Raw genomic sequence first — 16,262 nt, forward strand, 5'->3', positions numbered from 1 at the left:
TGAAGCAGCTGACAAGCCCAGCTGAGTGATTCCACCTGCTCTTGGTGTGAGCAAGAAGCGTCTTGGCTGCCCTCCATGTGAGAGATGGAGCTGCTTGTCAGCCTGCCTGGGAGAACTGGAGGCCAAAAGTGAGACCAAACCAGGAAGATCCATTCTGAAATGTTGTTGGTTCTTGAAAGAAAGAACCTCTATGATTGTAAAAATCCCCTTGAGGGATTTAGAAACGCCTGCCTATGTAAACTGCCTTGAAGAAAGTCAGAGGAGTAATTCAATGACCAGAAAGGCGGTATATAAATACCGAGTTATTATTATTATTATGCCGTCTCACAACCCACTCCACTGGCCTCCGTGGGCCCCAGAATGACTTGCAGAAGCAAACCAGAAGCTGCAAATAGAAGAAACAAATACAAAGTTGCAGACATAAAGGAGCCAATCACTTCCACAACGCATTCTGGGGCCCAACGTTCACTGTTGTACCAAAAGGGGGTTAAAATTTGGTGTGCCGCACCACCAGCTGCGGACCTCCGCAGCTCCGTGCCTGGAGCAAAGCTCCGCTATGGCGCCCCCTACGGGCTATTGCCGTCCCCCTGGGCAGAAACTTGCCCCCTTACTCACTAGAGACTCACCAGAGACTCACCGAGCCTCGCGCGACCTCCTTCCGCGTTGGGAAACCTCTATGAGGTTCCCCGGCACTGTAAACTGTGCTTCCGGCAAACCGGAAGCACAGTTTCCATCCCCGTTGGGAGAGAGGCTTCCGTGGGGTCACAGCAGCTGGTCTATGGTAGGCAACTGCTCAGCAGCTGGTCTATGAGAGGCAACTGCTCACCACTGCCTAATGCACCCTTTCCCTGGCCTGATCCACAATCGTCCCCTCTCCTGTCCCTGCCTCATTCCTCCTGCCCTGTTCATTCCCTTCTCTGCCTCTCTCCAACCCACGGCATGGCCTTACCTGGGTCTTTGTGGATCCATCAGTATGCAAGAAGCTACTCCTTGCCAGTGAGGTTGCAGTGCACACTGGCAGAGACTGCTTTGGAACTGCCATAAAGCAGCCTTCACCAGCACTAATTATGCTGTTGGGGGAGGGTGAAGGATAGGGCTGTTCATAACTAAAACCAATAGCGGGATAAGCACACTAAGGCTTTCATGGCTGGATGAGTCTAGTAGCAGGATAAATTGATGTTCCAAGTTCATTGAGCATATGAACATGTTCTTAAAATTAAACAGTCTCCAGGTGTATGTCATGTTAGCTTCTGTTGTGTTGACATGTTCCAGTTAATGGAACATCAGTGTCCTGTTCCATAGACATCACATGTGATCTGTGATTTCTGAGCACAACACATCCATGAAGGACAAATGCTCCCTCCCTGCCTCCAAACCTCTCTCCCACACCCTCCCTAAGCCCCCACACCACCCACCACAAACTTACCTCTGATGGCCGGCACAGGGATAGAATCGGGCACTGCTGTGCTTTACCTGCACATGCCCAATCTCATCTGATCTTGGAAGCTAAGCAGGGTCAGGCCTGGTTAGTACTTGGATGGGAGACCGCCTGGGAATACCGGGTGCTGTAGGCTTATACCATAGTCTTTCGATACTGAAGGTTGCCAACCATTCGAGCTGACACAGGCCTCAGCGCCAACTCAACTGGTTTCTGAGTAGGTGCAAACATGCCTTATAGTATAGTTGTGACACTCTGAGCTGGCACATGGATGGCCATGCTGGTTCAACAGCGCATTATGCTTGCGCTGTTAAGGACCTTTTGCAGAAGACCTTCTGCATTGCTTCTGCATTGCCAGTCATGCTCTGAAGTTTTGTTTAACATAGTCTTGTGAGAGTTAAAACCTTTAAAAAAAAAATCCTTGCATAAATTATTTACTGTGCTCATTTTGGAAACTAGTGGTAATTACGATGACTAGTTAATTATAGCTTCTTCAGAACTTGACAACAATGCTAATAAAGCAATTGAAGAGGTGTGTGCAGTTGATCTTAATTGGAGGAGATGACATTATTTACCAGAATAAGTGATGGTACATACTCTCACATTCCTAATTATCAGTGACGAACCAACATCAAAAGAAGTGGAGGCTTCACTCCCTTTCAACTGAAGGCCCCAAATATTATTTATCCTCTGCATGTCTGAAATATTCAAAATTTGTATTAAGTACAGCAGGCAGGTCAACATCCTGCCTCTTTAAGCTAACACTTCCTAGCCTATTATAATAACCTTATTCAAACTTTCATCACATGACCTAGTAAACATTTAGTCTTTTCAATGACCCACAAGCTCTGGTTCAGGCTGGTTTACATGAGAGGAGTCATGTTCATAGGCATGCTGTGTATGCACACTTTGGGAGCTGATGCTGCATGTGCTATGCTGTTGCCCATTTGTGGCCGCGGCCAAAACGTTCATGATGGCAGCCTGGCTTTCACGCTATCACAGAGGGCTTTGTGCTGCCAGAATGCTAGTTCCAGTAGTCAAGGTCCTGATAGGATTGGGGCCCAGGCAGTAGCATAGCCATAGGGGGGCATCCCAGTCTTGCAGGAGCTGCAATGCGCCATGTAAATGGCCCCTCCCACTTGCCCTTGGAGCCAGTCTGGGCTGTGCATTGCTTTTGCTGCCCAGAATGGCTTTGATGGTGAGTGGGAGGGGCCGCTTTCACGGCAAGTTGCGGATCCTGCAAAACTTACCACGCCTCTCCCCCCCCCCATAGCTATGGTACTGGGCTAAAATCTTGTCTTGCCAACTTTTAACTTCTCAAAACTTTGAAAGATGATTGCTTGAGGCTTCATGCCATATCGGTTGGTCCTAATAAAAGTTTTACTAGATTGTGTGTTTGTCTTTTCAGTGATCATGTTGCTGAAAGTCTTTAATCACTGAACACTTGGGTACACTAGTGGCCTAATCCTATTCAGCACAAATGCTGGAATTACCTTACAGCATTAAAAGTGCCATTCTGAAAGCACATGGAGCTTCCCTGCCAATGTTGCTAAATTGGCAGGGTTGGCAGAAGGGAATGGAGGGGTGGATAAAATCCACATCCGATGTACCTGCAGGACTTCACACATCTCCCACACAGTATTATAGTTCTTTGTGGAATGCTACTGTTCTGATGTGGGAACATTTGGTTCATTCTTAATAGTTAGGCAGTGTTCTTCCCTCCAGCCATAGATTAACGTCAGATCAATGACAGCCCAATCCTAACTTGTGCCAGAACAGGTAGGCTGGGTGGCCTGTGCTGTATCCAGTACAAAGTAGGTGCTGGTTGGAGATCAACTTGATGTAAAGGGATTTTTTTTACCCCTTACCTGTGTCATGCACCAGCCAGCTCTATAGGGATACTTGGATTTGCGCCAGCAAAATCACTGAAATCTGAAAGGCCCAGGTAAAGCCCATTGGGGTGGAAGTGGGGGGTAAGAATGCAGCCAAAGTTCTCCTTGGCCTTCCTGGGCCCAATTCACCTCCTGATCTGTGCATCCTAACCAAAAATGCCTCTCCCCATCTCCGTTCCACCCTCCTGCCATCCTCTTCAACCTCCTGTGCCGGCCTGCCTTGGCCATAAGAACATAAGAACAGGTCTGCTGGATCAGGCCATAGGCCCATCTAGTCCAGCTTCCTGAATCTCACAGTGGCCCACCAAAAGCCCCAGGGAGCACACCAGAAAACAAGAGACCTGCATACCCCCAGCCAGGCTGGATGTGACCAGCACACATCCTTGCACTGTTTCAGTTGACTTGAGAATAGCTGCAATTGTGTTTTGCGACATATTGACTACACTTTGGGGCCAGCGCAAGGGACATGCACCAGTTCAATGACAACTGAGGGTTGTTCTCTCAGTCAAAAAACTGGGGGGGGGGAAGCAGGAATAATCCATATCAAATTACATCTCCATTGAACTGCCTTGCTGCCAGATAAACTGCACTTGTGCTTATTGCGCACATGAACCGAAGTTGTGTGCCTGGAATTGCTACAAGTGAGCTCTATGACTAATGGGTTAAAGAGCCACGCCATGATAAGCCTCAGCATGCATCATATCCATTCCAAGAGCGAGTATATTTTAGCAGGTGGATCGCAACAGACATAATCCCTATCATTGATTTTAGAGGTTGAGTTTGTATCATAATATATTGACACCGTACTTTATTCGAGACTTGCTTCAGGGTGTAGCCATATTCAGCACTGAATAACAGGCTAATAAAAACGGTAGTGGAAAAAGCTTTATGACCCTCCATTGACTTGTGTTTTACATCATATTATCTTATTGCTGACATCTGAATTAAAGGTTAACAAACACTATTTAATGGGTTGTCTGAAAGAATGGTACACCACATGAATACATGCCTAGCCATGCCTATCGGATATCAGACTGCACATGCCTTGTGAAGACAAAAACGTGTAAATGTATAATGGCTCCTGACTGACTCTTTAGAGGAGCATGGAACACCACATTTTGTTGTACTTCTCCCAATTAAGTGCATATCTCCCATTAAAACAATCTATCATCATTTTACCAGTGTCATTTACTTCCACGGTGTCTCATAGATGCTTTGTGCTTCTTTCAGCATCTGCAACAGATACATTTATTCAGAAACTAACAAGTGTGCAAGATGGAAAAATAAAAGCAGGAAGTCATCATCTCTCAGTGATATCAATAATAAAAGGCTGCTTAAAAGTGTGACCACCATGAAAGGCAGGGATAAATAAATAAAAGAAAATGGGAGGGGGGCAGGAAGGAAGAGAATTAAAGCACTTACTCTGCAAAAAAAAAATTGTACAGTGATAAAAATGTACTAACCTTATAAAAATATAAATTATTTCTTTCTCCCTCTGGTAATTATCAGGAAATATGGTTTATCATACTATAAAAATGTACTCACCCTATAAAAATATACTAAAATATTTCACTATCTATAGTAATTATCAGGAAATATGTTTAACAATTGAACACAAATGTATAACCCTATTAAAAATATACTAAATTCTAATTCTCTCGATAGCATATTTTTAAAAATTACAATAAATTGGACCGTGGCGCCAATACTTTGATAATGCATCATTTCATCTCCCAGCTGGCTGAAGTTACTTGTATTTCGTCTTAAAAAAACAAAAATTAGGGAACTGGCTATAAAACACTCTGCAGTAAACAGTGAAAAGTAACTTTAGATGATTTATGAATGCTCAGGAATATTTGAAATAGAGTTATTTATTAATTACTGTTTCAAATTAATGGTAGCATGTCATTCTGATAAAGTATTTGCTTTCTTAAAAATGTTGCTCTCTGTCTTATACCTGTATTAATCTGCTTTCCTTTTAAATTAAATTTCAGACTATATAAATCAAGCATCTAATTTACTCGAAAACTAAATGCCAATTAATTCATTCGCATGAAACATTTTAATTATTTTTAACTGAAATGTGATATAAGAACATAAGAACATAAGAGCAGCCCCACTGGATCAGGCCATAGGCCCATCGAGTCCAGCTTCCTGTATCTCACAGCGGCCCACCAAATGCCCCAAGGAGGACACCAGATAACAAGAGACCTCATCCTGGTGCCCTCCCTTGCATCTGGCATTCTGACATAACCCATTTCTAAAATCAGGAGGTTGCGCATACACATCATGGCTTGTACCCCATAATGGATTTTTCCTCCAGAAACTTGTCCAATCCCCTTTTAAAGGCGTCTAGGCTAGACGCCAGCACCACATCCTGTGGCAAGGAGTTCCACAGACCGACCACACGCTGAGTAAAGAAATATTTTCTTTTGTCTGTCCTAACCCGCCCAACACTCAATTTTAGTGGATGTCCCCTGGTTCTGGTATTATGTGAGAGTGTAAAGAACATCTCCCTATCCACTCTGTCCATCCCCTGCATAATTTTGTATGTCTCAATCATGTCCCCCCTCAGGCGTCTCTTTTCTAGGCTGAAGAGGCCCAAACGCCGTAGCCTTTCCTCATAAGGAAGGTGCCCCAGCCCCGTAATCAACTTAGTCGCTCTCTTTTGCACCTTTTCCATTTCCACTATGTCTTTTTTGAGATGTGGCGACCAGAACTGGACACAATACTCCAGGTGTGGCCTTACCATAGATTTGTACAACGGCATTATAATACTAGCCGTTTTGTTCTCAATACCCTTCCTAATGATCCCAAGCATAGAATTGGCCTTCTTCACTGCCACCGCACATTGGGTCGCACTATGTGATACACATAGTGTATCGCCGCACTATGTGATACACATAGTGGCATCGCATCTCAGTTAAAAATACATTCGAAACACATTAAAGGACCCTAATTTGCAGGCTGTATGTGCTTCTGGTTGGAACCAACCAGATTTCACTGGTTTTGTAAAATTGCATTTGCTGCCTATCATAGATAAAAGTTAACTAACGCTTATTTTCTGCAAGTTGATCAGTTCAATGATTGCAGGATAGTACAGTGCTGTAACTATAATTTCACTTACTTCTATAGTTCTATCTTTAATGTTTCTGAACTTTATCTGATAGGCCACAAGATTGTGAAAGAGCAAGAAGAACGCAAACTGAAGCAGGATGCTTTGAAAATCAGTTTGACAGTAATAGCATCTTTACTTATTTAATCTGAGCTACTTACATCAAGCCTGCACAACAGATGACCCACCAAATCAAAGCGTTTAATAAACCTCCTACTTCTGTGGCCTGTCTTAAACTACAGGTCACAGGTATGTTACATATGAGCATATTCAAATACAACTGTTAGGTTACAGTTTCAAAAACAGCTGAGGGTTATGGAAGCTCTACTCTGTTGGAAAAGCAAGACAGAGAAAGCAGCCGTAGGCCAGCCATGCATTAGCCCAACTATTCTTGGACTTCCAAGATGAAAAATGAGAGGCTTTGGACCCAATCCTTTCCATGCAACCCAATAGTGGAGAAGATCCTCTGATAGTGCTGACTGCAGTAAAGTTGTCAGTGCAGATTCAAGGGACATGTTGCGGGCCAGGAGGCTTAAACAGGGGTAAGGGGGTTAAGGAGGTCCACTGAAGCCTCCTGGTCACATCCCAGGATGTGACCATGGATGCAGAGTTCACCATTTTGGCATTGCTGCGATGGTGGTGGGGAAAGCATAATTGGGCTGTAAGTGAGAAAGGAAGATACAGAGATGTTTTTAAATGGCCCGTTATTGATGTGGAGTTTCAGTGGTATAAAGCCTAATGTTTCCTATCACTTCACTCTACATGCAGTGACTAGACAAGCATCAGGTCACATAGTAAAACAGGTCCATCAGATTTCAGGTGGGGAATATAAAGCTGAAGACTCCTCAAATACCCAACATATAGAAAATTAGCTTTTCAGTAAGGCAGCTAGATTACAACTTTTCCTCACATCAAATGTCAATATGGGGGAGTATATATTCTTTGAATTCCTTCCAATCTGAACGCACAAAGACTAGGAACAGGATCTGAGGTTGCTGTTGGTCAGGTCTAAGGAAAACCGCTGACTTTCCTTCCACTAAAACAGCCATTTCAACCACTGTGTTGCGGCATGCTGGTGTGCCAAGGATGGTCTGCAGGTGTGTTATGGGAGTTTGGGAGAGGATCAGTAGGGTCACGGGGGGGGGGATGTGAGCCCCTGCTGTCAGTGTGGTGTGCCTTGCCAATAGTCAAAAAACTGATGTGGTGTGCCTTGACAATTATTGCTAAAAGCAGGTTCAGTAGATGCACCATTTACCGGAAGCCCAATAGAGTTTCAGTAACATGTTGCAAGATGTTCAAAGAAAAGGTTCCTTCTCCATGCAAACATTTGTATGAAACTATTCTATGAGTTTTTGTATCAACCTGACCAAAAAAGAAAGGCCCAGTTCTTGTCACTGGAGAATCCTGTTGTCAAACTGTAGATGAATCAGATCACATACCTGAACTGGACAGGATGAACCTGTCCCAGACATCACTGTCCAAAGGGAGCATGCTGTCAATCACCTGAGGATTCTGTGTGAATCAGTCCACCTGAAATATAATGGGTGAAGCTTAACTTTATGTCCTCAACCCGCATGGTAGCTGGTCTCCTTGTGTCAACAGTACATTGTTAAGAAATCTGGATGCTATGCTATCACCTATGGCAGTGGCTCCCAAAATGTGAGCTGTAGTTCCCTGGGGACCTGTGGAAACCCAGCCAGTGGAGCCATGGAATTCTCACAAAAACACCCACTATCCTATGCAATGTATACGATTAAAACCCTAATGGGGAGAAGTGGCCAATGGTCCAGTAGGTCAAGGGAGACACAAGTTGAAAAAGTTTGGGAACCACTGACCTATGCTGTCAGCCTCTACTCCAGTAGTACAGAAGGGAGTAAGGCAGGGAATAACAAGGGGAGCTTGGGCCTGCCACATGCAGTCTATAAAGATTCTAGGGGCTGCAGTGTCCTGGAGATCTGTGGGAGACTCTACAGCTCCATAAAGCAATCATCCTCTCACCAGTATATTTTATGGAGCACCATTAATGTCAGTCCTTCCAATAGACAGAGGATCAGTAACCACACTGTTTTCCTTCCCGGAAAATTCAGCTGGATTTGCTGCCCAAGCTGGGAGCACATTTTTGTTTTGCTATTGACCAGGGTTTACTTATGGCTTTACTTATGGCTATTGAAAAAGCAATCATTTTGTTGAATGCCATGCAAGCATGTAAAATGGCAGTGACAACAAAACATATGGAGATGAATGATGTTTTTATTTTTATTATCATGTGTTATTATTCAATTAATCATATGTAGATAGCCCCATAAAGGGGTACGTATATCTTCCCTTTCCTTGCCAATGAACTGACGTCAGCTGTAATGCCGTGCTCTGTTGAGGATTTGGCAACACAATCAATACTTGAGTAATTTATGATCAGCTTCAAATAATCATATCCTATTGATTGACATGCCAAAGGCTTGGCAGCTCGAGAAATTATGGGTCATGCAAATTGCTAGCTTCCCACAAGTTCAATTAAGCATCTTTATGTTGATGTAATTAAAACAGCAGTGGCATCTGAAATTTATCAGACAAATGATAGATCTAGGAAGAGAGCCTACTAAAGTAGGAAAAAAGAACCTAATGCATGAATACAAATGGTAAACATTTATCCTTAAACCATTACTGAACTGGGCAAAACTGAAACGTATTTGGTAATTCTTTTTTTTTTTTATATTTCCCATAAGAGCTGGATATTTTTAATTCATGCCTGTTGACTGTCAGTTGCAACTATACCATGCATTGCCAGGAAATGGTACATTCAAACAAGGTACGAACTATTAAGCAATGCTGCTGTGAAGTTTTCATTCTTTTCATAGGGTCAAGTGGGCCAGCCAAAATGGTTCTGATTTATCACCACTAACCATATCTGAGAATTGAAAACTAAGTTCTATTTAGAACATGAATCGCCAGGCAAGCCTTTTCCATTTGTATCAGTGGAGCCAAAGGCCGAAAGTGCAAAGACAGAATTCAAATATGAATATCCAAGTTCCTGTGCAGGTTCAGATCACTGCAGTAGCGTAGCTACAAGAGGGCAGTGGTGCGGTAAGTATTGCAGGTGCCATAATGCGATGTGTAAACTGGCCCCTCCCACTTGCTCTCCAAGCCGTCTTTGCCCAGAATTGCTCCAACAGCACGTGGGAGGGCCCGGTTACATAGCGTGTCGTGGCACTGGCAATACTTAAAGCGCCTCCCCCACATAGCTACACTACTGGATCACTGTGTTTATACAGGCAGGAATTACAATGCAGAACTAAAATATTTATTATAGTAGTTCTTATTGTTATTGTTAACAGTTAACACTTTCAAAAAGAATGAAAAAGAAAGAAGAAAATGGGAAACCAACAATTACATTCTCTAAGTGCTCTAAAAAGATGGCTGTATGTATTTTCATTCCACGGTGCTTACTGAGTGCAATTAAGACAAATGTATCTTTAAAACTTTAAAAAAAAAAAAAGGAAATTCATTATCTCACAATGCAGGTCTTACAAATTACAAAGTGTTGGGAAAGTATGGGAGCCATTACGTTCCAAAGAATCAAGAAAATATGTCTGCTTTTCTTTGTTTTGTTGCTTTTGTTTTATTTGTACTCTGTATGAATTGTTTTAGCAAGGACTGCCAAGATTTTGTACTGACGATCAGCCTTAAGAAAACACAGGTCATGGTTCAGGATGTGGACTCACCTCCCTGCATTACAATCTCTGCACATGAACTGGAGGTTGTCCATGACTTTGTGTACCTTGGCTCAACGATCTTTGACACTCTTTCTCTCAATACCGAGCTAAACAAACGCATTGGTAAAGCAGCTACCACATTTTCCAGACTCACAAAAAGAGTCTGGTCCAACAAGAAGCTGACGGAACATACCAAGATCCAGGTCTACAGAGCTTGCTTTCTGAGTATACTTCTGTACGGCAGCGAGTCATGGACTCTTCGCTCACAACAGGAGAGGAAACTGAACGCTTTCCACATGCGCTGCCACTGGCACATCCTTGGCATCACCTGGCAGGACAAAGTTCCAAACAACACTGTCCTGGAACGAGCTGGAATCCCTAGCATGTATGCACTGCTGAAACAGAGACGCCTGCATTGGCTCGGTCATGTCGTGAGAATGGATGATGGCCGGATCCCAAAGGATCTCCTCTATGGAGAACTCGTGCAAGGAAAGTGCCCTACAGGTAGACCACAGCTGCGATACAAGGACATCTGCAAGAGGGATCTGAAGGCCTTAGGAGTGGACCTCAACAGGTGGGAAACCCCGGCCTCTGAGCTTGGAGGCAGGCTGTGCAGCATGGCCTTTCCCAGTTTGACGAGACATTTGGCCAACAGACTGAGGCAAAGAGGCAAAGAAGGAAGGCCCATAGCCAGGGAGACAGACCAGGGACAGACTGCACTTGCTCCCAGTGTGGAAGGGATTGTCACTCCTGAATCGACCTTTTCAGCCACACTAAAAGCTGTTCCAGAACCACCATTCAGAGCACGATACCGTATTCTTTCAAGACTGAAGGTTGCCAACACACACACACACTAATGATAGGGTCGTGGGTCACTGTCCTGATTATAGACCCAAAGAGATTCCTGAGCTCAGCTGGCAGAGCAGGAGGACTCAAGCAATGTGGCCAGGAGGCTATTGGCTGCTCAACCACTTACCGTTGCTTTTACACCACACAGTTCGGAGGTTTTAAGCTATCTGCCAATTGCGTGGGATGCATGTTTAACACATCTTTTCTGTACCTGAAAAGGTCTCTCAAGCCTGAGCCCCCTAACAGGTGCTGGTTCCCTTGAAACATAGTCTGAGTTCACAGAGAGGTCCCCCAGCTCCCAACTTTGGTCACGTTACGCAATGAGCCACTGCAGCAAGAGTATATCTGAGGATAGCGTTTTTCAATCAGTGGTCAATGTACCACAAGTGGTACATGAGATGTTGTCAGTGGTACATAAGAGACCGCAGTGGTACATAAGTGACATCACTTCCAGGTGATGTCACTTCCAGAAGCAACCTCAGCAAGCAAAACTGAAAAGCAGTTGCAGTGCTCTCGGGGCCATATGGTCACTCCGAGCTTTGCAGTGTTGCTGCACCCTGTTCTCAGGAGTGTTCACAAGAACAGGGCGCAGAGACTACGTCTCAAAGCGAAGAAGTGACTGCTCCGAGCTTTGCAAACTTTGAGGTGATGTCACAGCCCCAGGCATTTTAGGTATTGGTGGTACTTAATTGCAACATAAGAACTGGTACATCAGCAGAAACAGGTTGAGAAAAACTGTCTTATAACCAAGGGGGTGATGCTGTGCACGTCTGCATCTGCTTGTCCCATGCAGCATGAACCAGAAATGACTCACGGTTGAATCTGGAAGGTCTTCTGAGTCCTCCCGCCAGGGATACTGAAATCCATGGATGCTGAGCCCATGAATAAGGAATATCCACTATATAGGTTGGCCCTTGGTATCTGCTGAGGATCTGTTCCCGGACTCCCCATGGATACCAAGCCCTTGTATATTAAGATCTATGGGGTGAGGTGGCTCAGAGGACCAGTGACCAAAAGCGTCTGTATGTGATCAGAATTGTCTTCTGGTTTCTCTGGAGGTGTTCTGAGGCACAGGGAGGCCTCTGGAGGCTTCTGAGAGGCACTCCCAGTTTTTCGCCAAATGAGACCAGACCTCCGCAGGCCTTCCAAAGCTGCATCTGGGGGGGTTCGGTGAAGCCCTCCAGATGCAAGGCAAGCCATTGGTTAAGGAGGGCCTGTATATGATAGCAGTAGGCTGTAGTGGCTCCAAGTACAATTCAGTAACTATAAGCAGGAGACAAGCTCAGTCTGCCTGTGTTTCATGTTAAGGACATAATGCCAGCAATATATGTGTACAGGTGTGCGTCAATTAATGATGGAGACACCTTCTCTGATCCCAGATGTTATGCAATTAGATTAGATTCAGCCCAATCTAGTGTCTTTGTTTTGTAAACAGACACTCCCTACCAGACACTCGCTGGCTGCACAGGCTACCGGAGACTGATTGACTCTTCTTTGCATTAAGAACCTCTTTGTTGTGTAAATAGGCACTCTGCTGCAGGCTCTGGGAGACCTGATGGCCTCATTAACAGCCTCTTTGTTGTGCTTTGATCACAGTCGTATATGTGGTCTGTCATTAAGCAGAAGGTTGTTAAGTGACACATACCTGTATTATAATCTGTGAACATAGTACTCCAGTTTTTTGATACAAGCAGCTGGCAATTTACTAACTGGTACCATATCACTTGCTCTGTGCAGCATCTTTATAGCCTTGGTCCTTTCTCCCCTCCTCCCCTGCCACTTAGAACACTTATGAAGGTTGACCCTGTCTATACCACCTAAGGTGCTATGTGGGGAAAAGTCACCAGCCGCTGATGGGGAGCGGATAGCAGGCCCGACTTTCTCAAATGCCACGTTGTTGCTTAAGCTCCGGTGACAGTGACTGAAACTGGTGGATTGCCTTCTGGGAATATTTTTACTGGACAACATGACAAGTTGAATTACGGCTGCATAACAAATTGCAGTGGGAAAATGGTTTTTGTCAGCTAAAAGTTACTGATTGAAGTAAAACTATATTTAAAGGCTGCAGTGCAAAGAAGTGAAATGAGCACTTAGGCACCAAGATTTCTCCATGCGCCCAAAAGATTGCTGACTAGCAGATCTCACTGCTGAAGAAACAAACCTCTTCTTCCAAAGAATGGCGGCTGGCACCTTCAGCATCTAAAACCGCTTCAGTATTAAAAAAAAAAGCAAGTGGGTATAGCCTAATCCTATTCGGACAATGCCCTGACATTACCCCAGCCTATCTGTGTGAAAACATGAGCCTCCCCCCCCCCTTTGCTTATATGTGTGGGGTATGTTGTCTCTGCTGGGATTGTTGGGGAAGGGTCAAAGGGGTGTTTCTTCTTAAGACCTCCTGGGGTGTGGTCCTGCAATGACAATGCTGAAAGGACACACGTTAACCAGAGTCCCGCCATGACTGCTGTCATAAGAACATAAGAACATGAGAACAGCCCCACTGGATCAGGCCATAGGCCCATCTAGTCCAGCTTCCTGTATCTCACAGCGGCCCACCAAATGCCCCAGGGAGCACACCAGATAACAAGAGACCTGCAAGGCCTCCTGGGAATTGTAGTTAAGAACATAAGAACAGCCCCACTGGATCAGGCCATAGGCCCATCTAGTCCAGCTTCCTGTATCTCACAGCGGCCCACCAAATGCCCCAGGGAGCACACCAGATAACAAGAGACCTGCAAGGCTTCCTGGGAATTGTAGTTAAGAACATAAGAACAGCCCCACTGGATCAGGCCATAGGCCCATCTAGTCCAGCTTCCTGTATCTCACAGCGGCCCACCAAATGCCCCAGGGAGCACACCAGATAACAAGAGACCTGCAAGGCCTCCTGGGAATTGTAGTTTATGAACACAAGAACAGCCCCACTGGATCAGGCCATAGGCCCATCTAGTCCAGCTTCCCATATCTCACAGTGGCCCACCAAATGCCCCGACTTTCTCAAATGCCACATTGTTGCTTAAGCTCTGGTGACAGTGACTGAACACACAGTCCACACAGTGACAGTGACTGAAACTGTCCACACAGTGCCCTTTCCCAAAAGGTCCAGATCACCAGAACCCGATGAGTGCTTGAAGTGTGCACAGCATGGGGCATGGAGATATGGCTCCATGCCATGTGATCTGAATGGGGCACTCCATGGCAGGGGATTTTGTACTGGGACAGGGATGCTGCCATTGGCTACGGGCTGCATTCTGTATCTGATGCTCCATTGTGAGGTGTGCGTAAGACTACCGTCGCTAGGTTCTTAGGGGTACGTTTCTCTGCCCCATCGTTCCTTATGGGGTCACTCCTACCCACACTGGGTCTCATTAGCATACTGCTTCTCTGGTATTGGGGGTTTGTCCACCATCCAAAGGGGGCTTAGAATCTGGTTGGATCAACTCACTGATGACCCTCCCATGTCCCTCCAAATCCTGAACCAATCTCCTCCCATTTTTCTTCTTTCCACCCGTGGGGCTCCACCAGCATCCAGGCTGCAGCAGCACGGTGTTGGCCCACTTTTATGCCATTGTGGCACATCTGTCAGGGGGTTAGTGTTCTGTGCCAGCAGGCCCATCATTGTGCCAGCATCCGTGAAGATGCATCAGCATATCTCGAGTGTAGGATTCAGCCCCCAAACCAGCAAATGTATTGAGTCCGCAGTTGTCCGCATAACATGTCTCAGGACTGAGTTATGACCTAAAGTAGACTAGAATATCTACACAGAGTTTACAGAAGGAGTAGGGGGGGGCCTAGATCCATGAATCCTGTATCTGCAGATGCACTTATCCGCGGATTAGATTCCCCTCCCAGGGCATGTACTCCCGCGAAACCCTCTCAGGGGCCTCTGAGCTGAGCAGAGGCCAAGGACATCCATCGCCAGAGGGCTGGAAGCCTGGAGATCTTCCTGGGACCTCTCAATTCCTTATAAAGCATTAAAAATATCACTTGCGATTTCACTGTGAAACCAGAAGTTGTTTTTTTTTTAAACTTTAGAGCTCAGTCTGAACTTGGCAGAGGCCAGGGATAGAGGTCCTCAGCCTCTGCTGAGCTCAGAGACCCGTGAAGGGGTTGCCTGGAATGGAACGCCCACGAATAAGGGGGCATGCCTGTACTTGCACAAAAGTTATATTTTAAATTCTATAATAATCAGCAGTAAAATCCCTGCAAAATATCCTGAAAATTCCAGATGCTGATGACTTAGAAGAAAAATGCACAGAAATCTTTTAATAAGCCCAAATGACTCTCTCTCTCTCTCTCTCTCTCTCTCTCTCTCTCTCTCTCTCTCTCTCTCTCTCTCTCTGTATTTAGTTCTTCTAATTTAGTAGGCTGCTAATCAATGTAATGGTAGCACAGAAGTCAGGCTTTATGTAAAATGTCAGTTAAAGCAGTTAAAGAAAAATAGTGTATTTTAGAGTAGTAACAGTAGTTTACTAACAGTAGTAAATGTCAGTCTCTTGCAGAGATACAATATCTTTTTCAAACACCCAGGGCAGTACTCACATGAAAAACCCAACACAAACACAAAATGAAGACATGCTCCCTAAGCACAGCCAAGGGATTGTATTAAACTCCATAAATAATGCAGGCACAAGAGGTTTAAAGGCACTGAGCAATTGCATGACAAGTAAGTCATGGTAGTAATGCAGATTTACTAGCACCTTTTAATTTGGAAAGTGGGAGATTCCCCTCCTCCCAGGAAATATACAAAAAGAGCTTTGCTGCTGATGGATTAACAGGAAGTGATGAAAATGCCATAAGGCAGGAAAGCTACCATCTTAAATACAACTCCATTGAATTCCTTGAGCTGGATTTCTGAAATCTAATGGATCGAGTTGATGTCGATTGTGATTCTGGAAGCTAAATTCCTGATAAACATGTACAGCATTCCTTTCTCCTGAATCAATTTATCTTTTCAAAGATGATTGGGGAGGGGGGAGAAGGTTGTCCTTCAAGAGCTAAATTGATGTAAGATGTAACAGGGGGCCTTAAAGGTTAGGACAAGGAAATGCAGAAATTGGACAACTCTTGTCTTTAGTGACCCTTAACTCTAAGATGTATGGCAGGCAATCACAAAAGAGACAGGGGTCTCTATAACCAGGGCTGCAAACCCCTCATTTACTGACCACTACTTTTAGATTCACAAACTGTCACACAAAATCATGATTTATCACATTTGTTATCAATCTCTTAACCTCCTGCTAATCACACATAAACCTTTGTCT

General features: G+C 44.7%; 1 pseudogene; it reads left to right on the plus strand.

The window, feature by feature from the left end:
* The first annotated feature begins 1,454 nt into the window (after window positions 1-1,454).
* Window positions 1,455-1,574, plus strand: LOC136637143 (5S ribosomal RNA; annotated as a pseudogene).
* The last annotated feature ends 14,688 nt before the right edge of the window (window positions 1,575-16,262 follow it).

Source organism: Tiliqua scincoides, chromosome 1 (genome assembly GCF_035046505.1).
Source record: "Tiliqua scincoides isolate rTilSci1 chromosome 1, rTilSci1.hap2, whole genome shotgun sequence".
NCBI lineage: Eukaryota > Metazoa > Chordata > Lepidosauria > Squamata > Scincidae > Tiliqua > Tiliqua scincoides.